Source organism: Camelina sativa, chromosome 9 (genome assembly GCF_030686135.1).
Source record: "Camelina sativa cultivar CO46 ecotype springtype chromosome 9, ASM3068613v1".
In the NCBI taxonomy this organism is placed as follows: Eukaryota; Viridiplantae; Streptophyta; class Magnoliopsida; order Brassicales; family Brassicaceae; genus Camelina; species Camelina sativa.
Genome location: NC_141888.1, coordinates 17796641 through 17813774, shown reverse-complemented (window position 1 = coordinate 17813774; position 17134 = coordinate 17796641). Strand labels below are relative to the sequence as shown.

Below are 17134 nucleotides of genomic sequence, written 5' to 3'. Positions count from 1 at the left end.
GGTCGAGCTGGGTTGCGTGTCTCCAAATCTTGAGTCTGGTACTGCTGGTACTGCTGGTAGAGTGTGGGATCCATAAAGTATTGGGGTGGGAAGGGTGGGTAATGTGGATAACCTGGATAAGCAGCTGGAGGTGGGAAGCCATAAGGTGGTCTGGGAAGGTGCTCGGCCGAGTGCATCGGAGGTGCTCGGTCGAGTGGGTGCTCGAGTGACCCGGTCGAGTGCCTCGAAAACTGATGTTCGCGGGTACTTGAGCTCCTTTTCCTCTGATTTGGCTCATACATTGAAGCCCTAGCTGGTTCCACAGGTTCCCCAATCCTTGAAAGTGCTCTAGTTGAGCTGCTTCTCCTCAAAGGGCTTGAATGTTGGATAGGAGATGAGTTTCCACTCTTCAGCTCAGCAATCTCCTTCTTCAAGCCTTTGATGGACTTAGCCATGTTGGTCACCTTCTTCTTGAGCTTATCAAACCTCTTCCCATTCCACTTGTTCCATCTTTGCAAGAGAGTCAGCCTCTTTGCATTCTCCCTCACTCCTCTACTATCTCTTGGGTTTGGCTCATAGTCTTCAAAGTAGAACTGTTGCTCTCCATCAGCTACTTGTGCATTCCCAGCTTCCTCCACTCTAGACTGAATCACTCCATCAAACCAATGCTCCTCAGCTGGCCAAAAATCAATGTTGGCTCCTTCTTGAATGGTGGTGAGCTCTTGGTTAGGCAAAATGATTTGCTTTTTCCCAAGTGTTGGAAGCTCAAAGTTGAATATGTGGTTCCCTTGATGCTTCTCCTTGGCTAGGATGAGAGTGGAGGTAAGGTAGCTTGAATCTATCCATCTTGGTAAAACCCTTTCTCCTCTAAGTTGGATGTTAGCAGCTTGAAGGATTGGAGTGATGATGCCTCCAATGGTAAGTGCTCCTCTTGAACCCTTGGTCTCAAGCTTGCCTACCCAACTCCTCAAATAAATCATGTGGTCTATCATTACCATAGCAAGATCAGTCTCCACAGTGCTACCAAGGATGATGGTTCCATTTCTTGCTTGAAGAAGAACTCCATTGAGAGCCAAGTCAATCATCTTCAGCTCTCCCTCATTGATGTTTCCAGTCTCCTTTCTTACAAAGAAAGTATTGGCAAGAGCCTTATGGTAATACCTCAAGACTGGGCTCCTAATCCTTGAGCTCTTGGAGCTGGAGGATGAGTAATACTTGTTATCCCCAATGGTCTCCCATACAGCAAACAATTCTTCTCTTGGAACCATCATGCTCCTATGGCTCCCAACCTCAAAACCAAACACATCAGCCAGCTTCTTCAATGAAAGCTCATGCTTCTTCCCTTTGATGGTGAAGGAGATATGACCAGCTCCTACTTCAGCATCTTTCCTCAAGTATTGGTGCAGCTTGACAGTGGCTAGGAACTCACAGCTTTCCTCTCTATACCCTTCCATGCAAAGTCCCATGAACTTGGTAAGGCTGCTCTTCTCAAAAAGACATTCCACATCTTCATCAATAGCAAGCTTCTCCATAGTCTCCTTGTGTGGATACCTAGTTCCCAGGAACTCCATCCTCATGAAAGCATCATAAATCTGCCTCTTTGTCAGCCCACAAGACTCAGCTTCTCCATCATCCCTCAATTCTCCTTCTTCTTCATACATCTCCTCACTTTCATCTTCACTCACTTCCTCAACTTCAACAGCTGGCCTCTTCCCTTTGGCCTTGTGTTTCCTCATAAACTCATTAAGAGTAGGCTCTCTTTCCTCCTCACTCTCAGTCCTTTCAGGATCTTCCTCAACAGATTCTCTCCTTGGAAACGGCGTCTGGCTCGACCGACTGCTCGAACCAGCACTCGGTCGTGTGGTCGATCGAGTGACCCGTCGAGTGACTCTCCCAGCTTCTCCTCTTGATTCAAGGTCAGCATCACGACGTTCCATAGGGCTTGCAGCGGTTTTGTGAGACTTCTTGGTGATCTTAGAAGACATTTTCAAAAAAGGAAACTGAAGGGAAATAGACTCAAAGCTCAAAGTTAATAGGTTAGTGACCCAAAAACTTGAAAGAACAAAACTAGAGCAAGAGATGAACTTTGAGAGAGATTTGGAGCTTGAATTTAAGTGTTTTGAGCAAATGAGAGAATGTGAGAGGCATAGGATCGTGCAAGGGCTATTTAAAGAAGCTAAGGGGACAAGAAAACAAGGGTGGAGCGTCCTTACATTTCAAATTTGAACTGGGAATCTTTGACTTGCTTTTTGGCTGCCACTCGACCCCACACTCGACCAGCACGTGGTCGAGCTCCTTGACCAATTTTGAAATTTCAAAATTTTTCTCCTTGTTCTTCCCTCCACTCGATCATTCTAGAAGAATGGGATTCAAATGGGCCTCAATTAGTGTCCAGCTCGGCCGAGTACCTCTTGTTTTGTGGTCGAGTGGGCCTGCGAGCCTTCTTCTCCATGTCCACATTTCTCCTTACTCAACTATATTCTTATTAAAAAGCCTGTCCAACAAAAACATAAAACAAAACACATCAAAACTACTAAGAAATTAAACCATATGTACAAGGGATACCTTAGGGACTTCCTCCCTAGTGAGCTTGTTTATAGTCACTAAGCTTGACTTTGGTTTCCATCTTAACTTTGGTTCAAGTACCAAGGAGGTGATGAAATCCTCCCTGGAACCTCTTGGTCACTGTGAAGTTGATCCTTGATCACCTCACCCTTAGCACACAAACCATATTTCTTCTTAAATTTGAGCCTTGGCCTTGTTCTCCTCAAAGACCTCTTATTCAGTCTGACTTGGAGGTCCTCAACCATACTAGTCAGCTCCTGAACTGACCTCTTAAGCTTCTCAACAGAATCCTCTTGAAGTGGGAACTCAGCCTTTGGGGTTGCCTTATCACCTAAACTTCCTTGACCTCCTTTGTCTTTGATAGTGAAGGGCTGGTCATCAATGGTAGGAAGGTTTGTTGGATTGTGGATATTGAACTTCATAACCACATCTTCAGCTATGTTCAAGGTCACAAGACCCTCCTTCACATCAATAACTGCTCCAACAGTAGCTAGGAATGGCCTCCCTAACAAGATTGGATCTTCAGGCTCCTTGCCCATCTCTATCACCACAAAGTCAGTGTGAATCCTTGCTTTCCCTATCTTGAGTGGGACATTCTCCAACCTCCCAACTACCTCTCTATTTGTCCCATCAGCTAGAAGCACATGGACATTGGTAGATTTGAAATCAGTTCTCCCTAGCTTTTGAGCTATGGAGTATGGCATCACACTTGTTGAAGCTCCCAAATCACAAAGGCACTGATTGTAGTGAAGGTAGCTGATAGTGCAGGGCAGATAAAAAGGTCCAGGATCCTTAAGCTTTATTGGAATGATCACTCCTCCAAGGTCCTCAAGATCCTTCTCATCTTGAGCTTCAGCCCTCTTACTAGACATATCAAGCAAAAAATTTTTGTAGAGAGGATATGGCTCATACTGTTCCAAGGCAGGTCCTCTCTCCTCTTCTTGGTAAGCTATGATGATCTCTTGAATGGCTGACACTTGTTCCTCCTTCTCAACCAAAGCTTCTTCTTTCAAAACCCTCTCTTCCTCTTGTTGCCTAGCCAACATCTCCTTTTTCTCAATGATTTCCTTCAATTCCCTAATCTTCTGTGCTTTGAAACGCCCAGGAAATGGTAGTGGAGGCTTGTAAGTAGGAGGAATGTACTTAGCAGGCTTGACAGCTTCGGAGTTTTTAGCTCGGTCGACCACTCGAGCGTGCACTCGATCGAGTGTGTGGTCGAGCTGCTGGTCGAGTTCTCCTGCGAGCTCCTGTTGCTTTGCACAGATGTCACCTGGGGCTTCAGTAACTGATGAATTCCCCCAAACTTGGACTTCACTGTCCTCAGTGACTTCTTCCTCTTGAAGTAGGATGGCTTTGGCTGTGAACTCCCTTGGATTTTGAACAGCTTTTCCAGGGAGTTGGTTGGGTTTTGGAGCTGAAGTAGATGCTATGTTACTCTCCATGTACTTCACTCTAGAGTTAAGTCCTTCAAACTTCATGTTCAGGTCATTATACTGGGATGTAAGCCTTTGGTTTAGCTCAGCAAACTGCTTGGCTTCCTCAATCTTCCCTTGTGTTTGACCAATCAACAGCTGCTGAATCATAGCTCTAAGGTCTTGTTCTTGGCCTTGGTTAGTCTGAAACCCTGGTGGGGGACACAACTGGGGCTGGAACACCTGCTGCTGTTGTTTGGGGATATAGTTTTGGAACCCTTGAGGCTGTTGAGGCTGTTGAGGAGGGTAAACTTGATCTTGTGGATTAGCCACATTGGTGCTCCTATAAGATAGGTTGTTGTTCTTGAAACCACCTTGATTGTAGCCCTTGAATCCACCTTGGTTTTGCATATAGCAAAGCTCAGCAAACTCATTCTCCCCCTCTTGAACTGGAGCTTCTTCTTCACCAATGAAGTGAATAGATTTGGACTGGCTAAGGAGTATCTTGTCAAGTTTCTCATTGACCATCTTCAGATCCTTCTTGTACTTGTCCTCTTGATCAGTTGAGGAACTCCTTATGGTCCTATCATAATCTTCATTATAATTGCCATCTGACTGAGCAAGATTCTCTACTAATTCCCAGCCTTCATCCACATGCTTGTTGAGGAAGTTTCCATTGGAGGCTGTGTCAAGAAGCATTCTGAACTTTGGAAGCACTCCTCTATACAATGTGCTCAACAATGACTCCATACTGAAACCATGATGAGGGCATTGAGTCTGGTAGCCCTTGAATCTTTCCCAAGCTTCACAAAAGCTCTCATTGTTCCTTTGAGCAAATCCAGAGATCTCATTCCTCAGCCTTGCTGTCCTAGCATTGGAGAAGAACTTGGCCAAGAAAGCCTTCTTACATTGGTCCCAAGTAGTGATAGCACCAGTGGGCAGAGTCTTCTCCCATAAATGAGCCTTGTCCCCAAGAGAGAAAGGGAACAACCTCAGCTTGAAACCATCTTCACTTACTCCATTGATCTTGGTAAGCCCACAAATCCTGTCAAACTCATCAAGATGATCAAGTGGATCCTCCATAGGCAATCCATGAAACTTATTGGCCTGAATCATTGAAATCAATCCACTCTTGATCTCAAAGTTGTTATTGGCAACTGTTGGTGGTACAATGCCAGCTCTTTGGTTGTGTGTGTTGGGTGCATCTCCAGCACCAATATGTCTTGGTCTCTGAACCTGATCTTGCTGATCCATAGCTACTGGAACCTCTTGTTGTTGCTGAACAACTCTCTTCTTCTTGGATCCCAAACCCTTGTTCAACTTGTTGATGCTGTCACTATGCCTTAGAAGATTGTCCTTTCCTTTGGACCTTGTGTGCATCAACGAACGCAAACGATTTTTCCCGAGCAAGCGACTGAGCACAGGCTCAAGTAGGAAGGTAGGGCGACTGGAAAAAGAGGCTTACAGAGATCCAGGGTCTGGCTCGATCTAGTGCTCGAGCACTACTCGGTCGAGTGGTGGTCGAGTGACTGGTCGAGTGGTACCTGAAATGGAACTTCAACCCCAAACACAAGATTCAAGTGCAGAAACTTCACAAATGTATACAAGAACTTAATCTTAGACTAATATGGATCCTAAATGTCACAAAAACTAACTCAAACAGGCAACGGCGCCAAATTGAAACATGTCTTTATTGTGTTTGTGGTGATGATGAATGTGTGTGAAAGTGTAATGATATGGAATGATGGTGGGTGTTTCAATTCCCCTTATGCAGTTGCAGTATAAGAGGTGTCAATCCAGTCTGAGTGCTTGTGAACAATCAAGATATGCATATGAATCTAAGTTAAGACAAATATGAAAGGATGTTTGTCACTAACAATCCTATGATGATAATGATAAAATGCAGAAAATAAACTACAAGAGCTAATAACTAGATGCAAATAAAACAGAATGATTATGAACTAAGAACAGAAACAGAAACTGTAAACAATAGATATGAACTAATGCAAGACAAGTAATGAACTAGATGCTAAGTGAATGCAATGGAAATTAAACAGGAATGAAACAAGACAAACACAGATCATAAACAAGAGTTCTGGGGATGAACTCGAGCAGCACTCGACCGAGTGTAGGTCGAGTGAGTGATCGAGCTAGACAAATCCGGGAAAACAGAGCAATGCAATAAAAACAGAGTAAAGATAACACAGATCAAACAGCAAGCAAATAACAAGATTAAGACTTTAAAATCAATAAACAAAGAAGGTTCCTGAGGATGGATTCATGGGATAAACTAACCATTATGGTAATCTAACTTGATCAACAAATCTCAAGCAATGCTATGAGCTAACCTCTAGACATATTAATCTAAGACAAGTCTCTCCCACTCTCATGGTCAAGAGACAATCAAACCTATGCAATCCTAGACTTGCTCTCACAATGAAAAGAATCTACACAAGCAGGCATTAAGCAATACATCTCAAACCAAACAAGACCTCTAATCTCTTAGCAAGCCTAATGGTAAGCTCTAGATCTAGCCTTATCTATGCTTCTTAAACATTGGTGTGATGCCAAAAAGCTTGAGATCAGATCCTACCCTCTCAGATATAGAATCAGCATTAAGAACATCTAGCCTAGAAGAGATCTACAACAATCAAGCTTGATCAAATCAGATATACCACAAGATCAATCTATCCTAACCCATCCTCAAGATCCTAAGAAGACTACTCACAACAAGACATGATCAAACAAATCATAAACCCAGAAATCATTGAAACTTGCATGATTAGAAAGATAAGATTAAGATCTACAACTTTAAAGAAGAAATCAAACTCAGATTCTCAATACTTAGAAAGTTATTCAACCAACAAGTATGAGGAAATTCTTCTTTTCCAAGTACAAGATCCCAAAAAAGAAAATAAAAAGCAAAAGGAATAAAATTCCTTAAAAGGCAAAAACTAGGTTTAAAAAATCTGAAAAGCTGACTAAAAATCTCGATTAAAAACTTGGTTCAGGTGGCTGCAGTACAAGTCCTTATATAGTGGGGAAGGTGGAAGCCCTAAAAATGGGAAAAGTCAAAGTGGTCCACGCATCGGTCAACTCGACCAGTGCTCGGTCGAGCTGGGGGTCGAGCTGGCTTCTCTTGTGCAACTTCACACGGTCGAGTCCATCTCCCACTCGGTCGAGTGCTCGGTCGAGCTGGACTCCGGATTCCTTGTTCTTCAGCCTTATCTCCCTTGTTTCCTCTTCATGATTGCTTCACATCTCTTCTCCATTGCTTCCATGCTCCTTAAGCTCCAAAATCACCTGTTTATGCATGAAAAGATGCAAATGCAATGCAACTACACTATAATGCATGATTAGTCCTAAAGCTGCACAACAATGGTGAGAATGGATAGAAAAAGATGCAAAAGATGTGAATAAACTAAGGGAAAACATGGTAAAATATATGAACATCACTTATACCCATTTTGAGATAGATATGGATAGTTTAAAAGCCACTTATACCCATTTTGTCCCAAAACATGCTAAAACCAAGAAAACATTGCTTAGAAGCTGTAAACAGTTATGTTAGTGTTTATGGGGTTAAAATGTGTCTTAATCCAATGCAACTAACTAAGTATAAGAGTTTGAGATAGATGTGGAGAGTTTAAAAGCCACTTATACCCATTTTGTCCCAAAACAGGCTAAAACCAAGAAAACATTGTTTAGAAGCACTAAACAGCAATGTTAGTGTTTATGGGGTTAAAATGTGTCTTAATCCAATGCAACTAATTAATTATAAGAGTTTGATATAGATGTGGAGAGTTTAAAAGCCACTTATACCCATTTTGTCCCAAAACAGGCTAACAGCAAGAAAACATTGCTTAGTAGCTGTAAACTGCTATGTTAGTGTTTATGGGGTTAAAATGTTTCTTAATCGAATGCAACTAACTAAGTATAAGAGTTTGAGATAGATGTGGAGAGTTTAAAAGCCACTTATACCCATTTTGTCCCAAAACAGGCTAAAACCAAGAAAACATTGCTTAGAAGCACAAACAGCTATGTTAAGCAATGTTTCTTAATCCAATGCAACTAACTAGTTATAAGACTTTGAGATAGATGTGGAGAGTTTAAAAGCCACTTATACCCATTCTGTCCCAAAACAGGCTAAAACCAAGAAAACATTGCTTAGTAGCTGTAAACAGCTATGTTAGTGTTTATGGGGTTAAAATGTGTCTTAATCCAATGGAACTAACTAATTATAAGACTTTGGGATAGATGTGGAGAGTTTAAAAGCCACTTATACCCATTTTGTCCCAAAACAGGCTAACACCAGGAAAACATTGCTTAGAAGCTGTAAATAGCTATGTTAGTGTTTCTAGGGTTAGAATGTGTCTTAACCCAATGCAACTAACTAATTATAAGACTTTGAGATAGATGTGGAGAGTTTAAACACTTATACCCATTTTGTCCCAAAACAGGCTAAAACCATGAAAACATTGCTTAGAAGCTGTAAACAGCTATGTTAGTGTTTCTGGGGTTAAAATGTGTCTTAATCCAATGCAACTAACTAATTATAAGAGTTTGAGATGGATGTGGAGAGTTTAAAACCCACTTATACCCATTTTGTCCCAAAACAGGCTAAAATAAGAAGACAATGCTTAGAAGCTGTAAACAGCTTTGTTAGTGTTTCTGTGGTTAAAATGTGTCTTAATCCAATGCAACTAACTACTAATAAGAGTTTGAGATAGATGTGGAGAGTTTAAAAGCCACTTATACCCATTTTGTCCCAAAACAGGCTAAAACCAAGCAAACATTGCTTAGAAACTGTAAACAGTTATGTTAGTGTTTATGGGGTTAAAATGTGTCTTAAGCCAATGCAACTAACTAATTATAAGACTTTGAGATAGATGTGGAGAGTTTAAAAGCCACTTATACCCATTTAGTCCCAAAACAGGCTAAAATCAAGAAAACATTGCCTAAAAGCTGTAAACAGCTATGTTAGAGTTTATGGGGTTAAAATGTTTCTTAATCCAATGGAACTAACTAATTATAAGACTTTGAGATAGATGTGGAGAGTTTAAAAGCCACTTATACCCATTTTGTCCCAAAACAGGCTAAAACCAAGAAAACATTGCATAGAAGCTGTAAACAGCTATGTTAGTGTTTCTGGGGTTAAAATGTGTCTTAATCCAATGCATCTAACTAATTATAAGAGTTTGAGATAGATGTGGAGAGTTTAAAAGCCACTGATACCCAATTTGTCCCAAAACAGGCTAAAACCCAGAAGACATTGCTTAGAAGCACTAAGCAGCTATGTTAGTGTTTCTGGGGTTAAAATGTGTCTTAATGCAATGCAACTGACTAGTTATAAGAGTTTGAGATAGATGTGAAGAGTTTAAAAGCCACTTATACCCATTTTGTCCCAAAACAGGCTAACACCAAGAAAACATTGCTTAGAAGCTGTAAACAGCTTTGTTAGTGTTTCTGGGGTTAAAATGTGTCTTAATCCAATGCAACTAACTAATTATAAGAGTTTGAGATAGATGTGGAGAGTTTAAAAGCCACTTATACCCATTTTGTCCCAAAACAGGCTAAAACCAAGAAAACATTGCTTAGAAGCACTAAACAGCAATGGTAGCGTTTATGGGGTTAAAATGTGTCTTAATCCAATGCAACTGACTAGTTATAAGAGTTTGAGATGGATGAGGAGAGTTTAAAAGCCACTTATACCCATTTTGTCCCAAAACAGGCTAACACCAAGAAAACATTGCTTAGTAGCTGTAAACAGCTATGTTAGTGTTTATGGGGTTAAAATGTGTCTTAATCCAATGCAACTGACTAGTTATAAGAGTTTGAGATGGATGTGGAGAGTTTAAAAGCCACTTATACCCATTTTGTCCCAAAACAGGCTAACACCAAGAAAACATTGCTTAGAAGCTGTAAACAGCTATGTTAGTGTTTATGGGCTTAAATTGTGTCTTAATCCAATGCAACTAACTAAGTATAAGAGTTTGAGATAGATGTGGAGAGTTTAAGAGCCACTTATACTCATTTTGTCCCAAAACAGGCTAAAACCAAGAAAACATTGCTTAGAAGCACTAAATAGCTATGTTAGCGTTTATGGGGTTAAAATGTGTCTTAATCCAATGCAACTGACTAGTTATAAGAGTTTGAGATGGATGTGGAGAGTTTAAAAGCCACTTATACCCATTTTGTCCCAAAACAGGCTAACACCAAGAAAACATTGCTTAGAAGCTGTAAACAGCTATGTTAGTGTTTATGGGGTTAAAATGTGTCTTAATCCAATGCAACTAACTAAGTATAAGAGTTTGAGATAGATGTGGAGAGTTTAAAAGCCACTTATACTCATTTTGTCCCAAAACAGGCTAAAATCAAGAAAACATTGCTTAGAAGCTGTAAATAGCTATGTTAGTGTTTCTAGGGTTAAAATGTGTCTTAATCCAATGCAACTAACTAATTATAAGAGTTTAAGATAGATGTGGAGAGTTTAAAGCCACTTATACCCATTTTTTCCCAAAACAGGCTAACACCAAGAAAACATTGCTTAGAAGCTGTAAACAGCTATGTTAGTGTTTCTGGGGTTAAAATGTGTCTTAATCCAATGCAACTAACTAATTATAAGAGTTTGAGATGGATGTGGAGAGTTTAAAACCCACTTATACCCATTTTGTCCCAAAACAGGCTAAAACCAAGAAAACATTGCTTAGAAGCTGTAAATAGCTATGTTAGTGTTTCTGGGGTTAAAATGTGTCTTAATCAAATGCAACTGACTAGTTATTAGAGTTTGAGATGAATGTGGAGAGTTTAAAAGCCACTTATACCCATTTTGTCCCAAAACAGGCTAACAGCAAGAAAACATTGCTTAGTAGCTGTAAACAGCTATGTTAGTGTTTATGGGGTTAAAATGTGTCTTAATCCAATGCAACTGACTAGTTATAAGAGTTGAGATGGATGTGGAGAGTTTAAAAGCCACTTATACCCATTTAGTCCCAAAACAGGCTAACACCAAGAAAACATTGCTTAGAAGCTGTAAACAGCTATGTTAGTGTTTATGGGGTTAAATTGTGTCTTAATCCAATGCAACTAACTAAGTATAAGAGTTTGAGATAGATGTGGAGAGTTTAAGAGCCACTTATACTCATTTTGTCCCAAAACAGGCTAAAACCAAGAAAACATTGCTTAGAAGCTGTAAATAGCTATTTGATGTTCATATATTTTACCTTGTTTTCCCTTAGTTTATTCACATCTTTTGCATCTTTTGCTATCCATTTTAACCATTATTGCATAGCTTTAGGACCAATCATGCATTAGAGTTTATTTGCATTGCATTTGCATCTTGTCATGCATAAACAGGTGATTTTGGAGCTTAAGGAGCATGGAAGCAATGGAGAAGAGATGTGAAGCAATCATGAGGAGGAAACAAGGGAGTTAAGGCTGGAGAACCAAGGTCCAGAGTCCAACTCGACCGCACACTCGACCAGACACTCGACCGTGTGCTGAGGAGGACTCGACCGAGTGGAGATTGCACGAGAGAAGCCAGCTCGACCAAGCCACTCGACCGAGCACTGGTCGAGTTGACCGAGCCGTTGACTACTTTGACTTTTTGTATTTTTAGGGCTTCCACCTCCTCTCCTATATAAAGCCTTGTACCTGCAGCCACCAAAAGAGTCCAGCTTTTTAGATATTCTCTAAACCTAGTTTTTACCCTTTTGGGGAATTATTCCTTTTGCACTTTTATTTTTCTTAGATTTTGTACTTGAAAAAGACTAAATTCCTCAATATTGTTAGTTTCATAACTTTCTTAATATTGAGAATTTGAGTTTGATCCTTTCATTAATATTGAAGATCTTTGTTTCATCTTTCTGATAATGCAAGTTTCAATATTTTCTGGGTTTTTAACTTTGTTCATCATGTATTGTTGTGAGTAGTTTCCTTAGGATCTTGAGGATGGGTTAGGCTAGGCTTTGTTTGAGGTTTGTTTGGTTTGGTCAAGCTTGATTGTTGTAGATCTCTTCTAGGGTAGATGTTCTTAATGCTGATCCTATATCTGAGAGGGTAGGATCTGATCTTAAGCTTCTTAGCATTACACCAATGTTTAAGAGGCATAGATAAGGCTAGATCTAGAGCTTACCATCTTGCTTGCTAAGAGATTAGATGTTTTGCTTGGTATGAGACATATTGCTTAATGCCTGCTTGTGTAGATTCTTTACTTTGTGAGAACAAGTCTAGAGATGCATAGGTTTGATTGATTCTTGCCATGAGAGTGGAAGAAGCTTGTCTTAGATTAATGTGTCTAGAGATTAGCTCAAAGCTTTGCTTGAGATTTGTTGGCCAAAGTGTGATAGCCTCATTCATTAGTCTAGCCCATGAATCCCTCCTCAAGGCCTTCTTTGTTTATTGATATCTTAGTCTTAATCCTGTTGCTTGCTTGTTGTTTGATTCGTTCTTGTGTTGCTCTGTTTTTCTAGCATTGCTCTGTTTTCCGGATTATTCTAGCTCGACCCTGTACTCGATCTACACTCGGTCGAGTGCTTGCTCGAGTTCATCCCCAGAATTCTTGTTTATGATTTGTGATTGTCCTGTTTCATTCCTGTTTCATTTTAGTTGCATTCATTTAGTTCTCAATTCATTACCTGTCTTGCATTAGTTCATTAGTAGTAGTTCCTGCTTCTGTTCTTGCTTCATTACTGTTACAATCATTCAGTTTCATTTGCATCTAGTTCTTAGTTCTTGTAGTTTATTTTCTGCATTTTACATTTCCATCTTAGGATTGTTAGTGACAAACAATCTTCACATTTGTCTTAACATAGATTCATATGCATATCTTAATTGTTCACAAACACTCATTTAGGATTGATACCTCTTATACTGCAACAGCATAACGGGAATTGAAACACCCATCCATCATTCCATTCATATCTCACCATTGCATACATCATCATTCACCACCAATAAATACTTGTTTCAATTTGGCGCCGTTGCCCATTTGAGTGTGTTTTTGCGACATTTAGGATCCATATTAGTCTCAGATTAAGTTCGTTTATACACTTGAATCTTCTGTTGTTGGGTTGAAGTTCCATTTCATGTACCACTCGACCACCACTCGACCGAGCAGTGATCGAGCACTTGATCGAGACAGAAGCCGTGTACATTTGGACACCACTTCCAAGTCGACTTGACCCCCCAGACGAGCCTGAGCTCAATTGTGAACCTGTTCGAGTCTGTACTCGCGTTTGTTGATGCACACAAGGTCTAAGGGGAAAGATAATCTTCAAAGGCCTATTGACAACATACATAGGAAGCCAAAGGGTTTGGGAAATCAGAGAAGAAGGGTAGTTCAAGTTCAGCAAGAGGATTCAGTGCTCATGGAGCAACAAGCTAACCATGAGCAGAGACCTAGGCACATTGGTGCTGGAGATGCACCCAACACCCACAACCAAAGGGCTGGAATTGTGCCTCCAACAGTGCCAAACAACAACTTTGAGATCAAGAGTGGATTGATCTCCATGATTCAAGCTAACAAGTTCCATGGGTTGCCAATGGAGGATCCACTAGATCACCTTGATGAGTTTGACAGAATTTGTGGTCTTACAAAGATCAATGGAGTAAGTGAAGATGGATTCAAGTTGAGGCTCTTCCCATTCTCACTTGGAGATAAGGCACACCTTTGGGAGAAGACTCTTCCTACTGGAGAAATAACCACATGGGATGCTTGCAAGAAGGCTTTCTTAGCCAAATTCTTCTCTAATGCAAGGACTGCTAGGTTGAGGAATGATATTTCTGGGTTTGCTCAAAGAAACAATGAAAGCTTTTGTGAAGCATGGGAGAGGTTCAAAGGATTTCCGACTCAATGTCCTCATCATGGCTTCAGTAATAAGTCACTCTTGAGTACATTGTATAGGGGAGTACTTCCCAAGATAAGGATGTTGCTTGACACAGCTTCTAATGGCAACTTCCTCAACAAAAATGTGGAAGAAGGCTGGGAATTAGTTGAGAATCTTGCTCAGTCAGATGGCAACTATAATGAGGACTACGACAAAACCATAAGGAGTTCCTCAACTGATCAAGAGGACAAGTACAAGAAGGACTTGAAGATGGTCAATGAGAAGCTTGACAAAATCCTTCTTAGCCAACAAAAGTCTATTCACTTCATTGGTGAAGAAGAGGTTCCAGCTCAAGAGGGGGAGACTGAATTTGCTGAGTTGTGCTACATGCAAAACCAGGGAGGATTCAAAGGCTATAACCAAGGAGGTTTCAAAAACAAGAATCTCTCTTATAGGAGTACCAATGTGGCCAATCCTCAAGACCAAGTCTATCCACCTCAACAGCCTCAACAGCAACAAAACTACATCCCCAAACAACAACATCAAGTGTTCCAGCCTCAGTTGTGTCCCCCACCAGGGTTTCAGACTAACCAAGGCCAAGAACAAGACTTAAGAGCAATGATGCAACAATTGTTGATTGGGCAAACACAAGGAAAGATTGAGGCAACCAACAGATTTGATGAGTTGAACAGGAGGATATCAGATGTTTACAGTGACCTCAATGCCAAGTTTGACACACTTACTTGCAGGATTGTGACGATGGAGAATCAACTAGCTAATGCCCCAAATAACAAAGGCAAGGCCATCATGCACTCTATAGAATCTGCTCATGCTATCAATCTACGCAGTGGAAGGGTTCTACCAACAAGAGAGGGAGCTTTGCCAGACACTGAGGACAGTGGTGATCAAGAGGGGGAGGGTTTTCAGCAAGAAGAAACTCAGAATGAAAACGCCACCGAACTCGACCCACCACTCGACCACTCACTCGACCGAGTGTGTGATCGAGCACCCGATCGAGCAGCCTCTAAAGAAAAAACAAAGCCAGTTGCTTCCAAAGAAAAAGAAGTCCGGTTCATTCCTCCTCCTTACAAGCCTCCACTACCTTTCCCAGGAAGATTTAAGAAGCAGATGGTTGAGAAATACAAGGCATTGTTTGAGAAACAAGTTAGGGAGATTGAGCTTAGAATGCCTCTAATAGATGCATTTGTGATGATTCCTCCTTACCAGAAATTCTTGAAAGATGCTGTGATGGAAAGGATCAAAGAAGTTTAAGGGATGGTGATTCTTAGCCAAGAGTGCAGTGCCATCATCACAAAGCAAGTGAATCTTCAAAAGCTAAGGGATCCTGGCTCCTTTACTCTACCTTGCTCTATAGGCCCTATAACTTTCAACATATGCCTATGTGATTTGGGAGCCTCAGTAAGCCTAATGCCTCTATCAGTTGCTAAGCGCCTAGGGTTTACAAGTTATAAGCCATGCAATATATCCTTGATCTTGGCTGATAGATCAATAAGATTACCACATGGTGTTTTGGAGGATCTACCAGTTAGAGTTGGAGAAGTAGAAGTCCCAACAGACTTTGTAGTCTTGGAAATGGATGAAGAACCAAAGGATCCTTTGATACTAAGGAGACCTTTCCTAGCTACAGCAGGAGCAATAATTGATGTGAGACAGGGGAAGATTGATCTTAACTTGGGAGAGGATTTCAAAATGACATTTGACATTGTGGAGGCTATGAAGAAACCAACCATTGGAGGGCAAGTCTTTTGGACTGAAGAGATGGACAAACTATCAGAGGAATTGATGGAGGAACTAGCAGAACAAGATCACCTTAGAACTGTTTTAACCAAAAGTGGGGAGGAAGGATTCCTTCATCAAGAAACCAAGGCTTATGAGGAGATATTGGACTCCTGTAGAAAATCAGACCACCAAGAGGTTTTTGAGGGATTACAAGCACAAAGAGAGGAAGTCTTGTCAGTTCAACTAGCAACTTTGGATAGCTTGACCATCAACTCGAGCATACACTCGACCGAGCACCAGAGCCACTCGACCGAGTGCACCACCGAGTCCTACACAAATGATTGGTCCGAACTAAAGGCACCAAAAGTAGAGCTCAAACCTCTCCCATCTAGGCTAAGGTACGTTTTTCTAGGTAAGAACTCTACTTATCCTGTGATAGTAAATGCTAAGTTGAGTGAAAATGAACTTGAATTGCTAGTTGTAGAGCTAAGGAAGTATAGGAAAGCAATTGGTTATACTTTGGATGACATTCAAGGCCTTTCACCTAGTCTTTGCATGCATAGAATCCATCTTGAAAATGAATCCTACTCTAGTATTGAACCTCAAAGAAGGTTAAACCCCAACTTAAAGGAAGTAGTTAAAAAAGAAATCCTTAAGTTGCTTGATGCTGGTGTAATCTATCCTATCTCTGATAGTACTTGGGTTTCACCAGTTCATTGTGTCTCAAAAAAGGGAGGAATAACTGTGGTAAAGAATGATCAAGATGAATTAATTCCCACTAGAACCATTACAGGGCATAGAATGTGCATTGACTATAGGAAGCTTAATTCAGCCACTAGGAAAGATCATTTTCCTCTTCCTTTCATTGATCAAATGTTGGAAAGATTAGTTAATCACACTCACTACTGTTTCTTGGATGGATATTTTGGATTTTTCCAAATTCCTATTAATCCCAATGATCAAGAGAAGACAACATTCACATGTCCATATGGTACTTTTGCTTATAGAAGGATGCCATTTGGATTATGTAATGCTCCAGCAACTTTTCAAAGATGCATGATGTCTATCTTCTCTGATCTCATTGAGGATGTTGTGGAAGTTTTTATGGATGATTTCTCTGTCCATGGAGACTCCTTTCCTTCTTGTCTTGCTAATTTATGCAGGGTTCTAAAGAGATGTGAGGAGACAAATCTTGTTTTGAACTGGGAAAAGTGTCACTTCATGGTTGAAGAAGGGATAGTTCTTGGCCATAAGATTTCAGAAAAGGGGATTGAGGTTGATAAGGCAAAGATTGAGGTCATGGTTCAACTCCAACCACCAAAAACAGTCAAGGACATAAGAAGCTTTCTTGGGCATGCTGGGTTTTATAGGAGATTCATCAAGGATTTCTCAAAGATAGCTAGGTCATTGACAAGGTTGCTATGTAAGGAGACTGAGTTCAACTTTGATGAAGATTGCTTGAAGGCTTTCAAGGAGATCAAAGCTGCTTTGATTTCAGCTCCAATAGTCCAAGCTCCAAACTGGGATCTTCCATTTGAGATTATGTGTGATGCTTCAGACTTTGCGGTAGGAGCAGTCCTAGGTCAGAAAAAAAGATAAGAGGCTGCATGT

The 17134-nt window shown here is 40.7% G+C and overlaps 2 non-coding genes across 2 annotated transcripts; one reads left to right on the top strand and one right to left on the bottom strand.

Annotated features, from left to right (window-relative positions):
* The first annotated feature begins 4710 nt into the window (after positions 1-4710).
* On the top strand, positions 4711-4817 carry LOC147938249 (small nucleolar RNA R71). Its single transcript, XR_015567489.1, has one exon. It is a non-coding gene; the product is annotated as a small nucleolar RNA R71 (small nucleolar RNA).
* Positions 4818-13720: 8903 nt separating this feature from the next.
* On the bottom strand, positions 13721-13827 carry LOC147938248 (small nucleolar RNA R71). The gene has a single exon (XR_015567491.1). It is a non-coding gene; the product is annotated as a small nucleolar RNA R71 (small nucleolar RNA).
* Positions 13828-17134: the final 3307 nt, after the last annotated feature.